This window comes from Triticum urartu, chromosome 1A (genome assembly GCF_056163025.1).
Source record: "Triticum urartu cultivar PI428250 chromosome 1A, HENAU_Tu73, whole genome shotgun sequence".
NCBI lineage: Eukaryota > Viridiplantae > Streptophyta > Magnoliopsida > Poales > Poaceae > Triticum > Triticum urartu.
In genome coordinates, this window is record NC_141873.1 from 217,296,341 (window position 1) to 217,314,103 (window position 17,763).

The window sequence follows — 17,763 nt, forward strand, 5'->3', positions numbered from 1 at the left end:
GAGCGGTATACCTTTTGATCGAACTCTTTACCATTGGCGTCAGAATCTAGATGACTCTTGGTAGGCATTGGCGTCGTGTAACCTTTGTAGTTTTGCATTCCAAACTTCTTCAGGCAATCCTTGAGGTATTTCTCTTGAGATATGAAGATGTCGTTGCGTTGCTGTCATATTTTAAAACCAAGGAAGAACTTCAGCTCACCCATCATGGACATCTGATATTGCTCTTGCATCATGTATCCAAACTCATCACTGTATTTCTGATTAGTGCAGCCGAAGATAATGTCATCCACATATATTTGGCACACAAACAGTTCACCATCATATGTCTTCGTGAAGAGCGTGGGATCTAGGGAACCAGGTTTGAAGCCTTTGCTCTTCAGGAAGTCCTTGAGTGTGTCATACCAAGCACGAGGGGCTTGTTTGAGGCCATACAATGCCTTGTTGAGCTTGTAGACCATGTCAGGATGTTTTGGATCTTCAAATCCAGGCGGTTGTGCAACATACACTTCTTCTTCAATCTTGCCATTGATAAAAGCTATGACGCCCCAAGACCGGAGCGTCAGATGCCTTCCAGGGTTTCCGGGTTTCGTTGTGTGTTTTGTTTGGTTCATTGCATTCATCTTTGCATCATGTGCATTGCATCATGTCATTTCTTTTCTTAACTCAAATAAATAAATTGCATGGATTTTCGGTCCATTTAAATCGAGGGATATTCACTATGGTTATTACTCTTTAAAACATATTCTCCCAATATTTTAGGGAGCTATATAAATTATATTCCATTCGTTTGGATTCACCGCAAACACACTTGCAAAATATCCCAATGCCTTTGTTATCTTAATTCTTGGTCTCCAACATTGCCATATATTCTTTCATCATATTACGGAGCTCCACCAAAAAAACCCGAACATTTTTGGCCACACCGAACCTTGTCCCAATTCAAAACCATTTGAATTATATTAAAATGAATTTGAATTTAATTCCTGCAATCTGGCCACTTCTATTTTTCTGGTGGTCATGTTTATTTTTATGAGTCTAGGAAAATTGTCCTCCTGCTCAAACTCTTTTCCCTAACCCCCCTTCTTTTTCCTCTCTCTCTCTATTTCTTTTCGATTACAGAAGAAAGAGAGGAGAGGGAGAGCCCAATCCAGCAAGCCCAGCTGACCCCTCCTCTCTACTGGGCCGGCCCCAAGCCCACCTAACGCTGCTAACCCTAGGCCCGAGCGAAACCCTCTCCTGGTCGAGCCCCTCCTCGTTCGGTCGTTCCCACCAGCGCTGCCAACCTCTTCTTTTCCTCCTCTCGCTCCCTTCCTCCTGCGTGCTCTTCTTGTCCAACCTCTCCTCGTCCAGGAGCTCGTCCATCCTCGCGCCAGAGGCTTCCCTGACGACCTCGTCGATCGTGCGGCTACCTGCAAGCTCCGTCCAGCGAGGCCCCGCGCCCGTTCCCCATCTCTCTCCCCTCTCCTCGCTCGCGCACCGAAGAGGAGCCCCCCGCGCCAGTTCCTCCCGCGAGCTGCGCGTCCTCCTCCAGCCAGTCGCCGCCCAGTGCCTGGTCTCCATGGTTGCGCCCGTTGCCGTCGGCCGACCCCGTTGCTACCCGTCGCACGCATGCACGCAGAAGAGGATCTCCTCGCCTGCGACCCCTCTGGTTGCCGCGCTACCATCAAGCGTGTCCTCCTTGCGCCCGAAGCTCTTGCTTCTCTTTGTCGCGCCCAACCGCTTGTTTGCCACTGTAGCTCCCGTCTTTGGTCGGGCATGATCCTTCTGGACCGCACCATCTTGCCTCCTCGCGCGCCTGTGGTCCTCCAGAGGCCTGCGCTGCCTCGCCCGCCTATCAGGAACGCCATGGCTGCCGCCCCATGGAGTTCCACTGGCCCCGATCCCGTCGGGAACCAGGCGAGCCCCGTGTCTGCTTCCTGCCACTGTCCACCACCATCGTCTCCTTGCTGCTGCCCAACCGAGGCCTTGTGATGCTTCGTTTCGTTTCAAAGGACCATCAAGACCGGCAAGACCCCGACTTCGAACGCCAAGTACTACTACAAACCCGAAGAATTCGGATGCATCAAGTCCCCGAGGAGACCTGTTTTTCGTCAAGTTCGACTACCCATATCATCAAGTACCACTACGGACGGAGACCTCGGACATGCCAACCCCTTCGAGCTATCAATACCGCAAGCGCCAAGTTCCACGACGTCCCAAGTACCGTGAGAACGTTTGTACCTCTACCGTCGACGTGGATCCGACAAGTACCCCTACAATAAGTGTACCTCTACCGTTGTCTTCGGAATCGCTAAGAACATCAAGCACCCCTTCGAGATGACGAGACCGACAAGTTCAAATGACCCCAAGTACCTCTCCGAAAACGAGACGTATACCGCTACCGTCGCAAGAATCGAGACCGACAAGTCCGAAGAAGCAAGTACCACTCCGAACCATGTACGACGACCATCGCCGAAGACCCGTGTAACGCAAACGTCAAGTTCATCTACCGTCGCGTGAACCGCTACTTCCCACGACGACCCCGTGAACAACTACTTCCCCTTCGACACGTGTACCCCTACCGCCGAACTCGATTCGTTCCGATAATGCACGCTTCGAAGGTATAACCCTGAGACGACATCCATGAACGAATGCTTGTGATGTTTGAGATGCTCGTGTTTGCACCGTGTCCAAATTGTCACTCGTTTCCTTGTCACCAACTCGTGGGACACCCAGAATCCGGGAGCGCCCTAGCATCTTTTGCACGCATCCGCACACTTCTCCTTTGCATCGGTATCTCAATCGAGTTACCGGAACTGGAACGCTGCCGTGGCACTGTTTTCGAGATCGTTGCCGTGGCACCCCTTTCGTTTCCGCCACGATGATAAATGCTTCATAATGCTCTTGTCAACTTTTAACAAAAATTGCATAAACTTGTTCATGTCATCCGCATCATGATAACAACAATTAAAAATGCTTAAAATTGTTGTTGCATTAAATTGCTAATGCATATGGGGATTTACCGGATTTGTTGTTTGTTATATCCGGCCCCATTTAAATTGTTTAAATGGTATAGTTTTGTTATGCGCACCTCTTGCCATGTTAACCAACATTTAATATTGTTGAGTACCTAACCGGGAGAGAACTAAATAGTTGATGTGGTGTTCCGTCAATATGCAACCCGTTGCATATTGAGCTCCACTTAATTTGTAGTTTTGGTTGTTGCACTTTGCCATGTCATGCATATTCAAACCGGAGATGCATCATACTTGGTTGTGCATCATGCCATGTTTATGTGGTGCGTGTTTACTATGTTGTTTGCTTTCTTTCCGGTGCACTTCGTCTCGGTAATCCGGTAACGTCGCGTTGTGAGGATTCGTTCGACAACGTCCGTTTGTCTTCTTCATGGACTCGTTCTTCTTCCTTGCGGGATCTCAGGCAAGATGACCATACCCTCGAAATCACTTCTATCTTTGCTTGCTAGATGCTCGCTCTTTTGCTATGCCTATATGCTGCGATACCTACCACTTGCTTAGCATGCCTCCCATATTGTCGAACCAAGACTCTAACCCACCTTGTCCTAGCAAACCGTTGTTTGGCTATGTTACCGCTTTGCTCAGCCCCTCTTATAGCGTTGTTAGTTGCAGGTGAAGATTGGAGCTTGTTCCATGTTTGGAACATGGATATTTTATTGGGATATCACGATATCTCTTATTTAATTAATGCATCTATATACTTGGTAAAGGGTGGAAGGATCGGCCTTATGCCTGGTGTTTTGTTCCACTCTTGCCGCACTAGTTTCCGTCATATCGGTGTTATGTTCCCGGATTTTGCGTTCCTTACGCGGTTGGGTTATAATGGGAACCCCTTGACAGTTCGCTTTGAATAAAACTCCTCCAGCAAGGCCCAACCTTGGTTTTACCATTCGCCTCCTAGCCTTTTTTCCCTTGGGTTAGGCCAGCCCAAGGGTTATCTTTATTTTAACCCCCCCGGGCCAGTGCTTGTCTAAGTGTTGGTCCAAAACAGAGCCACTTGCGGCGCCACCTCAGGGAAACTTGAGGGCTGGTTTTAGCTGTACGTAGTGTTCATCCGGTGTTGCCCTGAGAACGAGATATGTGCAGCTCCCATCAGGATGTCGGCGCATCGGGCGGTCTTGCTGGACTTGTTTTACCATTGTCGAGGATGTCTTGTAACCTGGATGCCGAGCCTGATCGGATTGTCTTGGGAGAAGGAATATCCTTCGTTGACCGTGAGAGCTTGTGATGGGCTAAGTTGGGACACCCCTGCACGGATTTGAACTTTCGAAAGCCGTGCCCGCGGTTATGGGCAGATGGGAATTTGTTAATGTCCAGTTGTAGAAAACCTGAAGTTGACCTTAATTAAAATGCATCAACCGCGTGTGTTACCGTGATGGTCTCCTTCCGGCGGAGTCCGGGAAGTGAACACGGTGTTGGAGTAATGCTTGACGTAGGTTGTTCCAGGATCACTTCTTGATCATAGTTTCTCGATCATGCTTTGCCTTCTCTTCTCGCTCTCTTTTGCGTATGTTAGCCACCATATATGCTAGTCGCTTGCTGCTGCTCCACCTCATACCTTTTACCTTACCAATAAGCTTAAATAGTCTTGATCGCGAGGGTGTGAGATTGCTGAGTCCCCGTGACTCACAGATACTTCCAAAACCAGCTTGCAGGTGCCGTTGAATCGTGCGGATGACGCAACTAAGCTCAAGGAGGAGGTCGACAAAGATCTAGTCCTTTGTATTGTTCCGTTCTAGTTGATCAGTAGTGGAGCCCAGTTGGGGTCGATAGGGGATCTGCGTAGCATTTGGGGTAGTCTTCTTTTATTTTGGTTCTGTACTCGGACCTTGACGGTATCTGGATGATGTAATGCTTTATTCATGTAATTGTGTGAAGTGGCGATTGTAAGCCAACTATGTATCTCTTTCCCTTATGTATTACATGGGTTGTGTGAAGATTACCTCACTTGCGACATTGCTTTCAATGCGGTTATGCCTCTAAGTCGTGCTTCGACATGTGGGAGATATATCCGCATCGAGGGCGTTACAAAAGCACTCTTCACATCCATTTGATACAGAAGAATGTTATGATGATTTGCATAGGCCAGCAGTATGCATATAGCTTCAAGCCTGGCCACAGGAGCAAATGTTTCATCGAAGTCAATTCCTTCTACTTGAGTGTATCCTTGAGCAACTAGACGAGCCTTGTTTATGACAACTTGACCATGCTCATCTTGCTTGTTGCGATATATCCATTTAGTGCCTATGATATTGTGTTTACGACGATCATGACGCTTGACTAGTTCCCATACATTATTCAGCTCAAACTGTTGAAGCTCTTCTTGCATAGATTGAATCCATTCAGGTTCCATGAAGGCTTCATCAACTTTCTTGGGTTCTGATACTGAGACGAATGCAAAGTGTCCACAGAAATTTGCTAGTTGTGTTGCCCTTGATCGAGTGAGTGGACCATGTGCATTGATGCTATTGATTATCTTCTCAATTTGTACTTCATTTGCAACACGAGGATGAACAGGACGAAGATTTTGCTCTTGCTGATCATTGTCATCGTTAGAAGGATTGTCTTCAGGCTGAGTATTGTCTTCAGGTTGATCAGGTGCAGAGATGATGAGTTCCTCTTCAGGCTGTGCTTCAGACGGTATGATCTCTCCAGTTCCCATAAGCTTGATGGATTCACTGGATGGAACTTCATCTAGCACATTTGGCAGGTGCTCTCTTTGCGAGCCGTTAGTCTCATCAAACCGCACATCCACAGTTTCAACCACTTTATAGTGAAAGAGGTTGAAGACTCTGTAGGAGTGTGAATCCTTTCCGTAACCAAGCATAAAACCTTCATGTGCTTTCGGTGCAAATTTTGAAGTGTGATGTGGATCCTTGATCCAGCACCTGGCACCAAATACTCTAAAGTAACTGACATTTGGCTTCTTACCAGTGAGGAGCTCATAGGATGTTTTGTTCGGAAGCTTGTGAAGATAAACACGATTGATGACATGGCATGCAATATCAATGGCTTCAGGCCAGAACTTTTCTTGGAGTCTTGTATTCATCGAGCATCGTTCGGGCCATCTCAATGAGTGTTCTGTTCTTGCGTTCCACGATGCCATTCTGCTGCGGCGTGTACAGAGCTGAGAACTCATGAGTGATGCCCAAAGTATCAAGATAAGTGTCGAGGCCGGTGTTCTTGAATTCAATGCCATTGTCACTTCTGATGTGCTTGATCTTGATGCCATAGTTGTTCATGGCTCGATTGGCGAAGCATCTGAAGACATCCTGCACTTCAGTCTTGTAGAGGATTATATGCACCCATGTATATCTTGAATAATCATCAACAATGACGAAGCCATAGAGACAAGTAGTAGTAGTAAGAGTTGAGTAGTGAGTGGGACCGAGAGGTCCATGTGTAGCAGTTCGAAGGGTTGAGTTGTTGTCATGATTGTCTTCGAGGGATGCTTGGCCCTCGTCATCTTTCCTGCTTCACAGGCACCGCATAAGTGATCCTTCTTGAACTTGACGCCCTCGATGCCTATGACGTGCTTCTTATTTGCAATAGTATGCAAGTTCCTCATGCCAGCATGCCCTAGCCTTCGATGCCAGAGCCAACATTCTGAAGCTTTTGCAAGAAGACATATGGTGAGCTGTGGTCCTGCTGAGAAATCTACCATGTATAAATCATCTTTCCGATACCCTTCAAACACTAGAGACTTGTAAGATTCCATTAGAACAAGGCAACGATATTTTCCAAACATCACAATCATATTCAAATCGCAAAGCATTGAGACAAACATTAAGTTGAAACCAAGGGATTCAACAAGCATCACTTTATCCATGTGCTGATCCCTTGAGATTGCAACTCTACCTAGACCCAATACCTTGCTTTTACCAGTATCAGCAAATGTGATGTGACTCTTGTCAGATGGACGTAAGGTTGAGTCCATGAGAAGACTTCGCTTGCCAGTCATGTGATTAGTACATCCACTGTCAATAATCCATTCTGAAGCAGCAGGTGTCATACCCTACAATGTTGTTAGGGGGATAGGCTTCACGAAGAGAATTGTGAAGCATAAACATTTGACGAGCAAGTGGATTATGAAAGCTTCACTACTAGGAAAAGGCCTACTAATGGCGCACCAGTTTTGCCTACTAATGGCGCATCATTGGTGCGCCATTAGTAGCACGCCACTAGTATTTTTTACTAATGGCGCACCACGGGTGCACCATTAGTATCTGGTATACTAATGGCGCACCACCCAGTGCGCCATTAGTATATAACACCATTTGGACTGATAGGGCAAGTAGCAAGCTTAGATCGAGGTTAGGACTGATAGGGCAAGTAGCAAGCGACTCAGGAACAAAATACATAATAAGACCATTTGGGCATTTGATCTTGCGCCCTACAAGATGTTTAAGGTCCCCAGCAATAGCTTCAGACGCATTTGATTTTCGGCTGGAGACCCTTCCCTACAAAAGAGAGTTAAGCTTTCTTAGCCACCCACATCTTCAAGGGTGGCTTCGAAGCAATGAGTCTAAGTGCAGCATCTGAGAACTTTGGCTTTGGAGCCCTAGCAAATAGTCTTGCCGGTGGACAATAGTACTCATAAGAATAAGCAGAGTAGTTCTTGGTCTTATGAACATGGCGGTTTGATGAAACGCGCTCATATTCATAGGCCTGAGTATGGTTTCCCTGCAAAACATTTGCGCTAGTGCGACTCAGGTGAGTCCTCTATCTGTATGAAGCCTTTGGACCATATGAAGCCTGTGGTCTGGGGTTTGTCTTCTTCACTTGTGGTGTCATGACGACATTCACAGGAAGATTTTCCAGACACTTTTTCGGCACCCAGACTTTCTTCATAGTTGGCCCATTCCTGCAGTTAGCACCAATATGCCTGGCAAACACTTCACCATTCTGATTCTTAAACAGTTTATAGTTTGCATCAAAGGACTCATCAATGATAATGGGATTAGTGCAAGTCAACCTAGATAGGGTGGATGGATCCACTGAAGGTCCCTTTGCAGCAACCCATGTGGTTTTGGGGTACTGCTCAGGTTTCTAGTAAGAGCCATCAACATTCATTTTCCTTTCAAACCCGACACCCTCTTTCCTAGGGTTTTGGTTCAGAATCTGCCTTTTGAGGACATGACATAGAGTCTGATGCCCTTTGAGACTTTTGTACATCCCTGTTTCAAGCAATGTCTTCAACCTAGCATTTTCATCAGCAATAGTAGTGGTATCCTCAGCAGAGGGGTTAGTTAGCACATCAACAGTTGAAGATATTGCAACAGTAGCAGCAGTAGAACATCCAGCAACAGAAGTAGCGTTATCACGCTCAATGCATTTAAGACATGGTGGTTCAAATCCTTCCTGAGCGGGACTGATCTGTTTGGCGCAAAGTGACTCGTTTTCCTTTTGAAGATCTTCATGAGCCGCTCTCAATTTCTCAAGTTCTTGCTTCCTTTGAAGATAATCATAGGAAAGCTTTTCATGAGTTGTTGAGAGCGTTTCATGACGACTTTCAAGCTCCTCATACTTAACATGAAGATTTTTTATGTCTTCAATTAAGGACTGAGATCGAGTCATTTCAGCGTCTAACAGGTCATCGCTTTTGTCTAACAGTTTTTGAATATGTTCCATAGCTTTCTGTTGTTCAGTTGCAATTTAGCAAGTGTTTTGTAGCTGGGTTTGGAACCACAATCAGAGTCATCTTCACTTGATGTTTGATAGTGAGTGGTGCGTGAGTTTACCTTGGCACCGCGTGCCATGAAGCAGTAGGTGGGAGCGGAGTTGTCCTTGTCATTAGCATCGGCGTCGGTGACGAAGTCATTGTCTTCAATGTTGAAGATGGACTTGGCAACGTAGGCTGTAGCCAGACTTGCAATGCCAGAATCGGACTCCTCAGACTCCACCTCAGCCTCCTCAGAAGTAGACTCCTCCTCTGAATCCATTTCCTTGCCGACAAACGCACGGGCCTTGCCAAATGAGCTCTTCTTGTGTGATGAAGACTTTGAGGAAGACTTGGAAGAAGACTTTGAGTATTTCTTCTTTTTCTTGTCGTCAGAATCATATTCCTTGCTCTTCTTCTTCTTCGTTTTCTCATTGTCCCACTGCGGACACTCAGAGATGTAGTGACCAGGTTTCTTGCACTTGTCGCATGTTCTCTTCTTGTAGTCATGAGCAGAAGCTTCATCATTCCTTGAGCTGGATCGTGAGGACTTTCTGAAGCCTTTCTTCTTGGTGAATTTCTGGAACTTCTTCACAAGCATAGCAAGCTCCTTTCCAATGTCTTCAGGATCATCAGAACTACAGTCGGATTCTTCTTCAGATGAGGAAACAGCTTTTGCCTTCAAAGCACGTGTTCGCCCATAGTTGGGACCATAGATGTCTCTTTTCTCAGAAAGCTGAAACTCATGTGTGTTGAGCCTTTCAAGTATGTCAGACGGATCGAGTGTCTTGATGTCAGGGCGTTCTTGAATCATCAGGGCTAGGGTGTCAAACGAGCTGTCAAGTGATCTCAGGAGTGTCTTGACGATTTCATGCTTGGTGATCTCAGTAGCGCCGTGACCTTGAAGCTCATTTGTGATGTCAGTGAGTCGATAAAACGTGAGCTGAACATTCTCATTGTCGTTTCTCTTGAAGCGGTTGAAGAGGTTGCGAAGGACACTAATTCTTTGAACTCTCTGGGTTGAGACGCCTTCGTTGACCTTGGAGAGCCAGTCCCAGACTAGCTTGGATGTTTCCAGAGCACTCACACGGCCATATTGTCCTTTGGTCAGATGACCACAGATGATATTCTTGGCAGTGGAATCCAGTTGAACGAACTTCTTGACATCAGCAGCGGTGACACCTTCACCAGCCTTGGGGACGCCATTCTTGACGACATACCAGAGGTCGACATCAATGGCTTCCAGATGCATGCGCATCTTATTCTTCCAGTAGGGATATTCAGTTCCATCGAAGACTGGGCACGCAGCGGAGACTTTGATTATCCATGCAGTCGACATAGCTAAAACTCCAGGTGGTTAAACCAAATGACACAGAACAAGGGAGTACCTTGCTCTGATACCAATTGAAAGTGCTAGTGATCGACTAGAGAGGGGGTGAATAGGAGATTTTTAGGAAAGTCTTCAATGAAGTGAAAGCACAAAGACTAATAGCAGCTAGGCAGTATGGATCAGGATGGAAGATAGTATGAAGCCAATCAGAACAAGCAGTCACACAGTGAAGACAAATAGATAATGCAAACAAGCAATGACTTCACAAGGACCAATCTGAAAATAAAGATATGGGAAGGATAGAACCAGTGGCTCGTTGAAGACAATGATTTGTTGGACCAGTTCCAGTTGCTGTGACAACTGTACGCCTGGTTAGGGAGGCTGAGATTCAACTCAGAAGACCGCGTCTTCACCTTATTCTCCTTGAGCTAAGGACACCCAGTCCTCGCCCAATTACTCTGGTAAGTCTTCAAGGTAGACTTCCAAACCTTCACAGACTTCGTTCACCGGCGATCCACAATGACTCTTGGATGCTCAAAACATGATGCCTAACCGGCTAGAGGATTCACAGTCCTCAAGTGTAATAAGTCTTCAGATCACACAGACAGGAAGACTTCGGTGATGCCTAACACTCTTTGGCTCTGGGTGTTTAGGGCTTTGTCCTCGCAAGGATTTCTCTCTCAAAGGCTTCGAGGTGGGTTGCTCTCAAACGACAAAAGCCGTGCACTAACTCTGAGAAGCCAACCAATTTATGGTGTAGGGGGTGGGCTATTTATAGCCACTAGGCAACCCGACCTGATTTGTCCGAAATGACCCTAGGTCACTAAGGAACTGACACATGTTCCAACGGTCAGATTTCAAACACACACGGCAACTTTACTTGAGCTACAAGCAAAGCTGACTTATCCAGCTCTGGATAAGATTTGCTCTCATTGTCTTCGCTCGAAGACATAGGATTTTGGTTAAGCATCACTTCAGTCATTCTGACTAGTTCTCTTGGACCCCACTTAATAGTACGGTGGTTCCTATGACTCAACAAAGAAGAAAAAGAACAACGAAACAACTAAGTCTTCGCGCTCCATAGTCTTCACACGATGTCTTCTCTTGTCATAGTCTTCAATGTGAATGTCTTCACATACCACCTTTGACTTCAATGTCTTCATACATTTTTAGGGGTCATCTCCGGTAGGAAAACCGAATCAATGAGGGACTTCTACCTGTGTTATCCTGCAATTCTCACAAACACATTAGTCCCTCAACCAGGTTTGTCGCCAATACTCCAAAACCAACTATGGGTGGCATTATATGCACTTACACTACTACATGTGTTATCCTGTAATTCTCACAAGCACATTAGTCCCTCAACCAAGTTTGTCGTCAATACTCTAAAACAAACTAGGGGTGGCACTAGATGCACTTACAATCTCCCCCTTTTTGTGATTGATGACAAACTGGTTGAAGTTTTCAATGGGGATAAAAGTATGTGAAAGTTTTGGATCATAGGCATTGTCTTCATAAGTTGAAAAGGCTCCCCCTGAAGATGTGCATATAAGTAGTTTGCTTTTGAATGCAAATGCGCATGGCAGGTTTTACTTTGTGTGGAGATCCTCTTCAACACATGAAGACAATTCATCATTCATAAATAAGAATAACGAAGATAATGAAATGCATAATGTGAAAAGGGCGTATGCAGAATGACTTCATGCGGAATTTATCATTGCATCACACAATAGCAGCAAAAGTAGCTGATGAGGACATCAATACCATTATTACACCCACAGTCCCTGCTGCTATACATACTGGACCAATTACTAGAGCTCGCTCACGCCAATTAAATTACCAGGTACTTTCGTTTCTTGGTAGCAATTCTAATGTTCATGAGAATATGATGTTGCCTAAATTGGATACATTTGTTTTTCTTACAAATGAAGGGTCTAGCTTGGGCAAAAAGATGAACCTTGGAGCAAGTTCAAGCATGGAGATGATGGCGTGCACAAGGGGAACAAGAACGGAGTTACAAGTGATGATTCCTGGACTTTGAAACCACCATAATGAGTGCATGAAGCCTTGGACAAAATATACAAGATGCCACTTCATAAATTTCTTCTAGAGGCTATCCTAGGTGCTGCATCACCTTATTTTTGGGCCAGGCCCATTTAATTTTGAAATACTTGATTATAGGCTGTTTTTAGAGTCTGTATGTGTGGGGAAACAAGAGTTAGGGTTGGTTTCGGACCCCTCCTCCAAGGGCCACGAAATTCCCCCCTCTCTCCTCCATATATACAGCCCTTAGGGCATCGTTTAGACTTTGGGTTTTGTTTAGATTAAAGTTCGCCATAGCTACAACTTCGCGTACTTCATTTGTGTTCAACGACCAGACAAAGGCGTCACAGAACCCCACCTTTGATCAACAAAGATTTCCTCTTATATTCTCAATATCCAGATTGCAATCTTAGTTTCTTGCTTGTTCTTCATTTGCATGCAGGAAACAGACCTTCGTGGTCAGGTTGATCGTGCTCCGGCGTGGTCAATAACTTCTCGGAGTTGGTTTAGCGATTGCTAAGGCGCAACGTCCTCGCACATTCGTAGTCGGATCTTCAAAGTCGACTTCCTCCAAAACGATAGCCACCATCTCATCGAAAGACGGGACGCCTTTGCCTCTATCAGTAGTAGATGACCATCAAGTTTAATTGTTACAACTCAAGAGCCAAATAGTTTTAAAATGAGAGTTGTAAGAACTTAGCAAAAATTTAGGAAACCACCCATATGGATCCGCTTGAAGACTATCAACCTCATATGCTTCTGCTTCTTTTGTTAGTAAGGACCAAAAAGTCTGGAAAATTCTGGCTAGGTGGTTTTTAGACCATTTGTAGACTTTTCTGAAAAAATTGTTGCAGAGCAAAAAAAAGAGGAAAAAGAAAGTGAAAAAAAGAAGAATTTTTTTTCCAGAGTGTGCTCCTCCCTTGTTTACGTGCAGCGCCGTGATTTTATTAGTGTTCTAGGGTCGCGTCTCTAGCACGGTCTAGCTTCGGACCAGCACAGTACCGTCATTGAGCGTTTATTCAACTTTGCATCTCTGAATTGATCATTGCTGACCCTTTTTTCTACCATATTATAAGCCTTCCCAGCTCCACATACATCTACGTCGTGTGTTTGACTCTCCCTAGTAATCGCTCTATCCAAGCTTTGAGTGTTTTGACTACTACGATTGCCGATCACCGCCTGCTGCTAGGTCAGAACTGGTAAGAATTTGAGATTTGCATGATGGATTTGTGACACCCACCACCACCTCTTGTTAGTAGTCTGTAGGATCATATTCTTGTGTGTTTCTATTGTTGCTAACCATGGCAGGATCACAAGCCGACGAGACTGACTGGGAGAACATGACGAATAAGGAGTTACATGATAAATTTCAGCAAATGATGAGTGGACAGGTGCAAGATGTGCTAAACAGATTTGAAGAGGCCATGGAGAAGATATATGGCATGGAGAAGATGTTCAAAACAAAGCTCCATAACAAGTTTAATGAATTGCTCGCGTGTCTTCCACCACCACCACCGACTGCACCTAACGCACCTCTACAACAACAACAACAACAACAACAACAACAACGACGACGACGACGACGACGACGACGACAACGACGACGACAACGATGACGACGACGACGACCACAACAACAACAACAACAACAACGACGACGACGACGACGACGACGACAACAACAACAACAACAACAACAACAACAACAACAACAACAACAACAACAACAACAACAACAACAACAACCACGACGACGACGACGACCACAACAACAACAACAACAACAACAACAACAACAACAACAACAACAATGACAACGACCACGACGACTACTACTACCTCCACATCACGAAACAGCCCTTCGCCGAGCGAGCCGTGTCCCTCTTGCGCCTGGCCAAACTGTTGGTGCTATTGTTGATACTTCTATGGCTCCTGCTGCTGATGCCGAGGAGGATGATTATGCGGGAGATTACGAGGATGAGGTTGATCAAAATCAGAACTACGTGCAACCACCAGGTCGTCCACATGTAAATAATGGCAATGGTAGGGCTCCCCCTCAAGTACGAGATCATGACCATCTCCCTAAACTGAAATTGAATATTTGACCATTTTAGGGTAGATATGTTCCTGATATATATCTTACTTGGGAGTTAGAAACTGAACAACGATTTAAATGTTTACAATATCCTAAGGAGAGACGTGTTCCTGCTGTTGTTTGTGCTTTCACTAGCTTTGCATGTGTTTGGTGGTCTGAACATTGTAGATTATATCCTATTCCAGCTACATGGGCTGCTTTGAAAACTGCTATGCGTACTCGTTGGGTTCCACCATATTATCAATGTGAATTAATTCAAAAATTGCAGCGTTTAAGACAAGGAAAAAATTATGTAGAAGAATATTATCAGGAATTACAAACTGGCATGATTAGATGTGGTATTGTTGAGGAGAATGAAGCTACGCTTGCACGTTTTATGGGTGGATTAAATAGAGAGATTCAGACCATTCTAGAGTATAAGGAGTATAATAATATCACTCGTTTATTCCATCTTTCTTGTAAAGTTGAACGTGAAGTGCAGGATCGACAGGCATTGGCCTGAACTAACTTTTCTAGAGGTCGATCTTCATCATGGACACCACGTGCATCCTCTACTTCCACTACACCAGCACCTCCATCAGGTGCCACCTCCAGCCGTGATACAAGAAAGCAGGCACAACCATCACTATCTGCCAAGAGCACACCTGCCGGGCCTGTGCAGAGCTCTTCTTCTTCTATGGCATCAACAGGGCACACAAGTGATATTATTTGTCGCCGTTATAAGGGAAGAGGACATTTTGCGAGAGAATGCAAATCTCAGCGTTTGATGATTGCTACTGAGGATGGTGGATATGAGTCCACTAGTGACTATGATGAGGGGACTTTGGCTCTTATTACACATGAAGAACACGGTGGAGATGATTCTGATCATGAGACGCAATACATGGCTGCTAAAGATGCTGATAGGTATGAATGTTTAGTTGCTCAACGTGTTTTGAGTGTGCATGTTACACAAGTTGAGAAAAATCAGAGGCATAATTTGTTCCATACAAAGGGAGTTGTGAAGGAACATTCTGTTCGTGTCATCATAGATGGAGGGAGCTGCAACAACTAGCCTAGCATGGATGATGAGGACATCAATACCATTGTTACATCCACAGCACCTACTGTTACATATACTGGACCAATTACAAGAGCTCGCGCACGCCAATTAAATTACCAGGTACTTTCGTTTCTTGGTAATGATTCTAATGCTCATGAGATTATGATGCTGCCTAAATTGGATACATTTGTTTTGCTTACAAATGAAGGGCCTAGCTTGGGGAAGGATGAACATTGGAGCAAGAACACGCATGGAGTTGATGGCATGCGCAAGGGGATCAAGAACAGAGTTACAAGTGATGATTTCAGGACTTTGAAGCCGCCATAAGGAGTGCATGAAGCCTTGGACGAAATATACAAGATGCCACTTCATAATATTCGTCCATAGGCTATTCTAGGTGTTGCGTCACCTTATTTATGGGCCAGGCCCATGTAATTTCGAAATACTTAAGTATAGGCTATTTTTAGAGTCCGTATGTGTGGGGAAACAAGAGTTAGGGTTGGTTTCGGACCCCACCCTCAAGGGCCACGAAATTCCCCCCTCTTCCTCCATATATACAGCCCTTAGGGCGTCATTTAGACTTCGGGTTTTGTTTAGATTAAAAGTTCGCCATAGCTGCAACTTCGCGTACTTCGTTTGTGTCCAACGACCAGACCAAGACGTCACAGAACCCCACCTTGATCAATAAAGCTTTCAACTTATATTCGCAATATCCTGATTGCAATCTCAGTTTCTTGCTTGTTCTTCGTTTGCTCGCAGGAAACAGACCCTCGTGGTCAGGTTGATCGTGCTCCGGCGTGGTCAATAACCCTCGGAAGTTGGTTTAGCGATTGCTAAGGCGCGACGTCTCGCACGTTCGTAGTCGGATCGTCAAGGTCGACTCCCACAGAAAACGATAGACACCATCTCATCGAAACATCGGGACACCTTAGCCTCTATCAATGGAGATGGTGGAGAAGCTCTCTCTCACCACAAGACCGCATCCACCTCCTTACTACATCCAATGGTTCAACAACAACGGCAAGGTTAAGGTGACACGTACCATTCGTGTGCATTTTAATATCTCTACATATGCTGATTATGTTGATTGTGATGTGGCACCTATGCAGGCATGTTCCTTATTACTTGGTAGACCATGGCATTTTCATAAAAATTATGTACACCATGGTTAGAATTAATCAGTATACTCTTGTTCATAAGGACAAAATATTACTTTGCTTCCTATGACTCCTTATTCCATTTTGAAAGATCATATTAATATAGCTAATAAAGCAAAACAGGAGCAAAATAAGAGTGAAAATCATATTGTGGCAAAAGAATTTGAGCAACAAATGAAGCCTAATAATAAACCATCTAGTGTTGCTTTCGAAATTAAATTGAAAAGTGCATGTTTACTTGCCACCAAATCTGATATTGATGATCTAGATTTTAGCAAATCTGTTCGCTATGCTTTTCTGTGCAAAGAGGCATTATTTTCATTCGAGGAAATGCTTTCCTCTTTGCCTCCTGCTATCACTAACATTTTGAAGGAGTTCGCTGACATCTTTCCACAAGACGTGCCACCGGGATTACCACCTATTCGAGGGATTGAGCATCAAATTGACTTAATTCCCAGTGCATCATTACCCAACCGTGCGCCATACCGTACCAATCCAGAGGAGACGAAGGAGATTATGCGTCAAGTACAGGAGCTGCTCGACAAAGGTTATATACGCGAATCCCTTAGTCCTTGTGTTGTTCCTATCATTTTAGTGCCGAAAAAGGATGGTACGTCGCGTATGTGCGTTGATTGTAGAGGCATTAATATTATTACTATTCGTTATCGTCATCCTATTCCTAGGATAGATGATATGCTTGATGAATTGAGTGGCTCTACAATATTCTCCAAAGTTGATTTGCGTAGTGGATACCATCAAATTCGTATGAAATTGGGAGATGAATGGAAAACAACATTTAAAGCTAAGTTTGGATTATATGAGTGGTTAGTCATGCCTTTTGGGTTAACTAATGCACCTAGTACTTTCATGAGATTAATGAACAAAGTTTTACGTGCTTTCATTGGAAGATTTGTGGTAGTGTACTTTGATGACATATTGATTTATAGAAAATCTTTGGAGGAACATTTGGAACATTTACGTGATGTTTTTATTGCTCTACGTCATGCACGTTTGCTTGGTAACCTTGGGAAGTGCACCTTCTGCACTGACCGAGTATCTTTTCTTGGCTATGTTGTTACTCCACAAGGAATTGAAGTTGATAAAGCCAAGATTGAAGCTATTGAGAGTTGGCCGCAACCCAAAATGGTCACACAAGTGAGGAGTTTTCTTGACCTCGCTGGATTCTATAGGCGTTTTGTGAGAGATTTCAGCACCATTGCTGCACCTCTCAATGAGCTTACAAAGAAGGATGTACCTTTTGTTTAGGGTACCGCAAAGGAAGAAGCCTTCATGCTATTGAAAGATAAGTTGACACATGCTCCTTTACTCCAACTTCCTGATTTTAATAAGACTTTTGAGCTTGAATGTGATGCTAGTGGAATTGGATTAGGAGGTGTGTTATTACAAGATGGCAAACTTGTTG

The 17,763-nt window shown here is 44.7% G+C and overlaps 1 pseudogene; it reads left to right on the plus strand.

The window, feature by feature from the left end:
• Nucleotides 1-1,859: 1,859 nt before the first annotated feature.
• On the plus strand, nucleotides 1,860-2,499 carry LOC147990637 (uncharacterized; annotated as a pseudogene).
• Nucleotides 2,500-17,763: the final 15,264 nt, after the last annotated feature.